The sequence below is a fragment of the Petromyzon marinus genome, chromosome 13 (genome assembly GCF_048934315.1).
Source record: "Petromyzon marinus isolate PM22_M1 ecotype Great Lakes invasive population chromosome 13, UKy_Petmar_22M1.pri1.0, whole genome shotgun sequence".
Classification (NCBI taxonomy): Eukaryota; Metazoa; Chordata; class Hyperoartia; order Petromyzontiformes; family Petromyzontidae; genus Petromyzon; species Petromyzon marinus.
In genome coordinates, this window is record NC_133679.1 from 349,997 (window position 1) to 355,996 (window position 6,000).

The following is a 6,000-nucleotide window of genomic DNA, read 5'->3' on the forward strand; positions in this document are numbered from 1 at the left end:
GTGTCTTTGTGTCTGTGTGTCTTTGTGTCTGTGTGTCTGTGTGTCTTTGTGTCTATGTGTGTCTGTGTGTCTTTGTGTCTGTGTGTCTTTGTGTCTGTGTGTCTTTGTGTCTGTGTGTCTTTGTGTGTCTGTGTGTCTGTGTGTCTTTGTGTGTCTGTGTGTCTGTGTGTCTTTGTGTCTGTGTGTCTGTGTGTCTTTGTGTCTCTGTGTGTGTCTTTGTGTCTGTGTGACTTTCTGTCTCTGTGTGTGTGTCTTTGTGTCTGTGTGTCTTTGTGTCTGTGTGTCTTTGTGTCTGTGTGTGTGTCTGTGTGTGTGTCTGTGTGTCTTTGTGTCTGTTTGTGTGTCTGTGTGTATGTGTCTTTGTGTGTGTATCTTTGTGTCTGTGTGTGTATCTTTGTGTTTGTGTGTGTGTCTGCGTGTCTGTGTGCGCACTCTACATTAAACTTTTAAGCAATCGGCACCGCCGCGTAGGCAAATGCATCCACGAGAGATGGTGGCCACCGTGCACGACTATCGCTAATGCATCGAGTCTCGTGTCAACGTCACGGACATGCACTATTCGCGATGTGACAGCTCGCAATGCAGAGTCGGCTGGGCGGGACGTCCCCGTACCCCTCCAACTCTGCGCTGCAGCGGCAGCAGCAGCAGCAGCGGCCTCTCTCTCAGGCCGAGGGGTCTCCAGCGAGACGGCGCCGCCCGTGTGGGGGGCGTCTGCGGTGGTTGTTGACTAAAGGATGAAGACGCCGAACCGAGCCTTCAACAGAATCGGGGGGGGGGGGGGGCGAGTGTCGGTAGGTAGCGGGACACCGATCAAGGTCGGCACGACACGCGAGGGCGTGGGGTGGCCAGCCGTCACGCCCGGCCGCCTTTGTCTCCCAAATGCTAACCCGGACAGTCCGGTAACTGGCAGGAATTAAATAAATTTGTACCGAGATTTGGTGGTTGTGGAACTTTACTGTTTACACGACGCTCCACCGCGTTCATGAGACCCCAGTGCACGGGCTTGGTCTCTACAGACGAGGAGGTGGTGGTGGTGGTGGCGGTGCACGTGTCGCTGTTGGTGTCGCTGTTGGTGTTGGTGTCGCTGTTGGTGTCAATGTTGGTGCAGTGGGCGCTCAGCGGCGCGTCCCGCGTACTCACAGCCGCATGCAGCGCGCCGAGGAGGAAGAGCAGCAGCAGCAGAGCTCAGCAGCAGCAGCAGTCACTGCTGCTGCTGTTGCGACAAGAAGACGCGGGTCCTGCGTCCGTGGAGACCGGCATGGGGGTGGTGGTGGTGGCTCCTGCACCACGAGGAGCCGGGGTCCCCGTCGAGGAGACGTCCGAGTCCCGGGGCCCCCAGGGGTTGGTGGAGCAGAGCCAAAGCGGCCACGCGAGCCCCGTAGCAGCCGCGTGAGCGCAGCAACAGCGGCAGCGGCTTCTCGACTCCCGCACGCGACTCTCACCTGAGCCAGCGACGCACGCGCACACAAAGACAAAGACCCCCGTATAGCGCTAACGCACCAATGGGGCAAGTGCTGATAATGAGCACACGTATGAAAGCCGCTAGCACGGCACACGAGGGGGTGGGTGGCCAGCACCACGCCCAGCCGCCTTTGTCTCTTTAGTTACGATGTTTACACACCGCACCAGGTACTAATTTGAGGCTGAGTCGACCTAGGGGAGGCCCAGGACCGATTCAGATAATCGTCACTGGTGTGGCCCGTGAGTAAGAATCGAACTCGAGTGGCCGGGTTCGTAGCGCAGCGCAACTGTTAAACCACTGCGCCACCGCTCCCAACACCCACACACATACACACAAATATACGGACGCATACAAAGACATACAAACACACGCACACATACCAGACACATACAAAGACCGACATAGACAAAGACATACACACACGGACACACACAGAGACACCGGCATACACACGGACACACACACACACAGACACACGGACACAGACACACACACAGACACACACACGGATACACACAGACACACGCACAGACATACGGACACACACAGACACACGGACACACACAGACACACACACAGACACACGGACACACACACAGACACACACAGACACACGGACACACACAAACACACGTCACCTGCGCTGTCTCCGCGAGTCGAGCCTAGCGAGTGGAGCGCTCCGCGCTGCGCCCCCTCTCCCCTCCCCGCCAGGGCCACCACCACCCTGACCACCACCCTCACCACCACCACCCTGACCACCACCACCACCACCACCCTCACCACCACCACCCTCACCACCACCACCACCACGAGCAGCAGCGGCAGCGCTCTCTCCCTGCAGAGCGCCGTGCCGCGATAGCCGCAGCGTCGCCAGCATCCCGGGGCTCTTACGCCCTGACTCACGCTGGGACTCTCACGTGGCAGGACTCCGTGTTCATCACGCTCGGGCGGCCTGCCCAGCGACCACTGAGATCTCATACATACAGCCAGCGACTCTCAGAGAGGACTCGCACAGCCAGCGAGGCTCACAGAGACATTGTACATACAGCCAGCGACTCTCAGAGAGATCTCGCACAGCCAGCGAGTCTCACAGAGACCTCGCACAGCCAGCGAGTCTCAGAGAGATCTCGTACAGCCAACGAGTCTCAGAGAGACCTCGCACAGCCAGCGAGTCTCAGAGAGACCTCGCACAGCCAGCGAGTCTCAGAGAGACCTCGCACAGCCAGCGACTCTCACAGACACCTCGCACAGCCAGCGACTCTCACAAAGACCTCGTACAGCCAGCGAGTCTCACAGAGACCTCGCACAGCCAGCGAGTCTCAGAGAGAACTCGCATAGCCAGCGAGTCTCACAGAGATCTCGCACAGCCAGCGAGACTCACAGAGACCTCGCACAGCCAGCGACTCTCTCAGAGAGAATTCGCACAGCCAGCGACTCTCACAGAGACCTCGCACAGCCAGCGAGGCTCACAGAGATCTCGCACAGCCAACGAGTCTCACAGAGACCTCGCACAGCCAGCGACTCTCACAGAGACCTCGCACAGCCAGCGAGTCTCAGAGAGACTTCGCACAGCCAGCGACTCTCACAGAGACCTCGCACAGCCAGCGACACTCACAGAGACCTCGCACAGCCAGCGAGTCTCAGAGAGAACTCGCACAGCCAGCGAGTCTCACAGAGACCTCGCACAGCCAGCGAGTCTCAGAGAGATTTCGCACAGCCAGCGAGTCTCAGAGAGATCTCGCACAGCCAGCGAGTCTCACAGAGACCTCGCACAGCCAGCGAGTCTCAGAGAGACCTCGCACAGCCAGCGAGTCTCACAGAGTGCTCGCACAGCCAGCGAGTCTCACAGAGACCTCGCACAGCCAACGAGTCTCACAGAGACCTCGCACAGCCAGCGAGTCTCACAGAGACCTCGCACAGCCAGCGAGTCTCACAGAGACCTCGCACAACCAGCGAGTCTCAGAGAGACCTCGCACAGTCAGCGAGTCTCAGAGAGACCTCGCACAGCCAGCGAGTCTCACAGAGAACTCGCACAGCCAGCGAGTCTCACAGAGATCTCGCACAGCCAGCGAGTCTCACAGAGATCTCGCACAGCCAGCGAGTCTCAGAGACCTCGCACAGCCAGCGACTCTCACAGAGACCTCGTTCAGCCAGCGAGTCTCAGAGAGCTCGCACAGTCAGCGAGTCACACAGAGACCTCGCACAGCCAGCGAGCCTCACAGAGACCTCGCACAGCCAGCGGCTCTCAAAGAGACCTCGCACAGCCAGCGAGTCTCACAGAGACCTCGCACAGAGAACTCGCACAGCCAGCGAGTCTCAGAGAGAACTCGCACAGCCAGCGAGTCTCACAGAGACCTCGCATAGCCAGCGACTCTCACAGAGACCTTGTACAGCCAGCGAGTCTCAGAGAGATCTCGTACAGCCAGCGAGTCTCACAGAGATCTCGCACAGCCAGCGAGTCTCACAGAGACCTCGCACAGCCAGTGAGGCTCACAGAGATCTCGCACAGCCAGCGAGTCTCAGAGACCTCGCACAGCCAGCGAGTCTCAGAGAGACCTCGCACAGCCAGCGAGTCTCAGAGAGATCTCGTACAGCCAGCGACTCTCACAGAGACCTCGTACAGCCAGCGAGTCTCAGAGAGACCTCGCACAGCCAGCGAGTAACAGAGAGTCCTCGCACAGCCAGCGACTCTCACAGAGACCTCGTACAGCCAGCGAGTCTCAGAGAGACCTCGCACAGCCAGCGAGTGTCAGAGAGACCTCGTACCACCAGCGAGTCTCACAGAGACCTCGCACAGCCAGCGAGTCTCAGAGAGATCTCGCACAGCCAGCGAGTCTCAGAGAGACCTCGCACAGCCAGCGAGTCTCAGAGAGACCTCGCACAGCCAGCGAGTCTCACAGAGACCTCGCACAGCCAGCGAGTCTCACAGAGACCTCGAACAGCCAGCGAGTCTCAGAGATCTCGCACAGCCAGCGACCCTCACAGAGACCTCGCACAGCCAGCGAGTCTCAGAGAGATCTCGTACAGCCAGCGAGTCTCACAGAGACCTCGCACAGCCAGCGAGTCTCAGAGAGACCTCGAACAGCCAGCGAGTATCAGAGAGGTCTCGCACAGCCAGTAAGTCTCACAGAGACCTCGCGAGACAACAGCACTCTTTGAGGGACACGGTGCCACATGGTGAGGAGGTGGGGGGGCTCAGGCCCCCTAACTTGACAGACCAGGGGAGGGCATAAAAAGACTCCAGCCCCCCACTAAGAATCCGTCACACGTGGCTCTACTTCTAAAGTGAACAGAGGGCAGCAGATCAGTGACGGCGGCATCTCCGTGGAGGGTAAAGCGCGCTCAGCACACGCTACTCGGTTGTGGGAGCTCGAACCCGGACTCCACGGGAAACATCGAACCCAACTCTCCACAACTCGCCAAGGGGGAGCGGAACCGATGCGCTCCGCGGGTTAACAACGAGAGCCGCCTCGCGGCCCCTCGGCTACAGCGCCCCCGCTCAGCATCACTGGGGGGCATCGTCCCTGCCAGCTCCGCCACAGTCAATTGCGCACCCCCCACTCCACAGCCACCACCATCAGAGACGGAGCTATAAACTATCCGGGGGGGGGGGGCAGAGCGGGCCCGAGATTGCAAACTCTTAAAATTGGGCCCCCAGCGGTAATAATAATAATAATAAAAACTAAAACATGAACAGTTTTTTCTCGTAAATATTAATACAGCACTAATGTTGGGAAAGGGGGGGGGGGCCCATCGCACCCTCTCCCTTGGATTGACCACTGCCCCCCATTTATAAAAATGTTGGCACCACCCACGAGAACACGTGGGCAGCAGCAGCAGCTGCTGTGAGTGAGGCTGCGAACTCGAATCCCAGCCAGGGTCGTCCACTCGCTCCCTGATCCCCCCGGCATCCACGAGCATCCACGATCATCCACCAAGACAGGATTCTTCATTCCCCCTGCTCCTTCTCATCGGTTCAAGCGCATCGACGGGGTCGACTTCCGATGACGGGGTCGAGTGTCGGCCAGCCACCCCTCTTCCTGCCACGGCTAAGAGGAATTTCTATCTTGGCCCAGGGACGCAGGTGATGAGCACCGTCCGGCTTTAGTCGAGGCAGCAATCGTGGACCCTGCTCCCTGGCTCAGCGGAGCGCCACGTTGCTTGCGTTTTCTCGAGATCGGGTTTGCGTACAAATGTCCCGGCTTCATTACAGAGACCGCCGCGTCATTCCACGTGGTTTGATTAATACAGCCCAGAGCATACCACTCATACACAATCTGTTTCCATTTGCTTTGTGAATAATTTATTCAGCTCTGAGCTCTCTACTCAAACCTTTGATTATGGATTTCGTTGGCTGATTGACGTGGGCTCTATTTAGAGAGCGCAGGGTTCGGCAGAGCACGGGTCTCGCTCGTTCAGCTCTACTACTACTATTGTTATTGTTATGGTTATTGTTATTATAATTATTGTTGTTCTAGGTCACCGCCACGATCGCCGCAATTCATTCCACTCAACACTCTCGGGAATAGTATGTATAG

At 58.0% G+C, this 6,000-nt stretch overlaps 1 protein-coding gene across 2 annotated transcripts in view; it reads right to left on the reverse strand.

Annotated features, from left to right (window-relative positions):
• LOC116942169 (uncharacterized) overlaps positions 1–2,191 on the reverse strand; it is a 36,905-nt gene extending 34,714 nt beyond the window's left edge. For both annotated transcript variants that reach the window (XM_032953786.2, XM_032953784.2), the window contains exons 1-2: positions 2,101–2,191; positions 1,141–1,442 (exon numbers count right to left, since the gene is read on the reverse strand). The gene's annotated coding sequence lies outside the window, so the exon portion shown is untranslated. The remainder of the gene's footprint in view (positions 1–1,140; positions 1,443–2,100) is intronic.
• Positions 2,192–6,000: the final 3,809 nt, after the last annotated feature.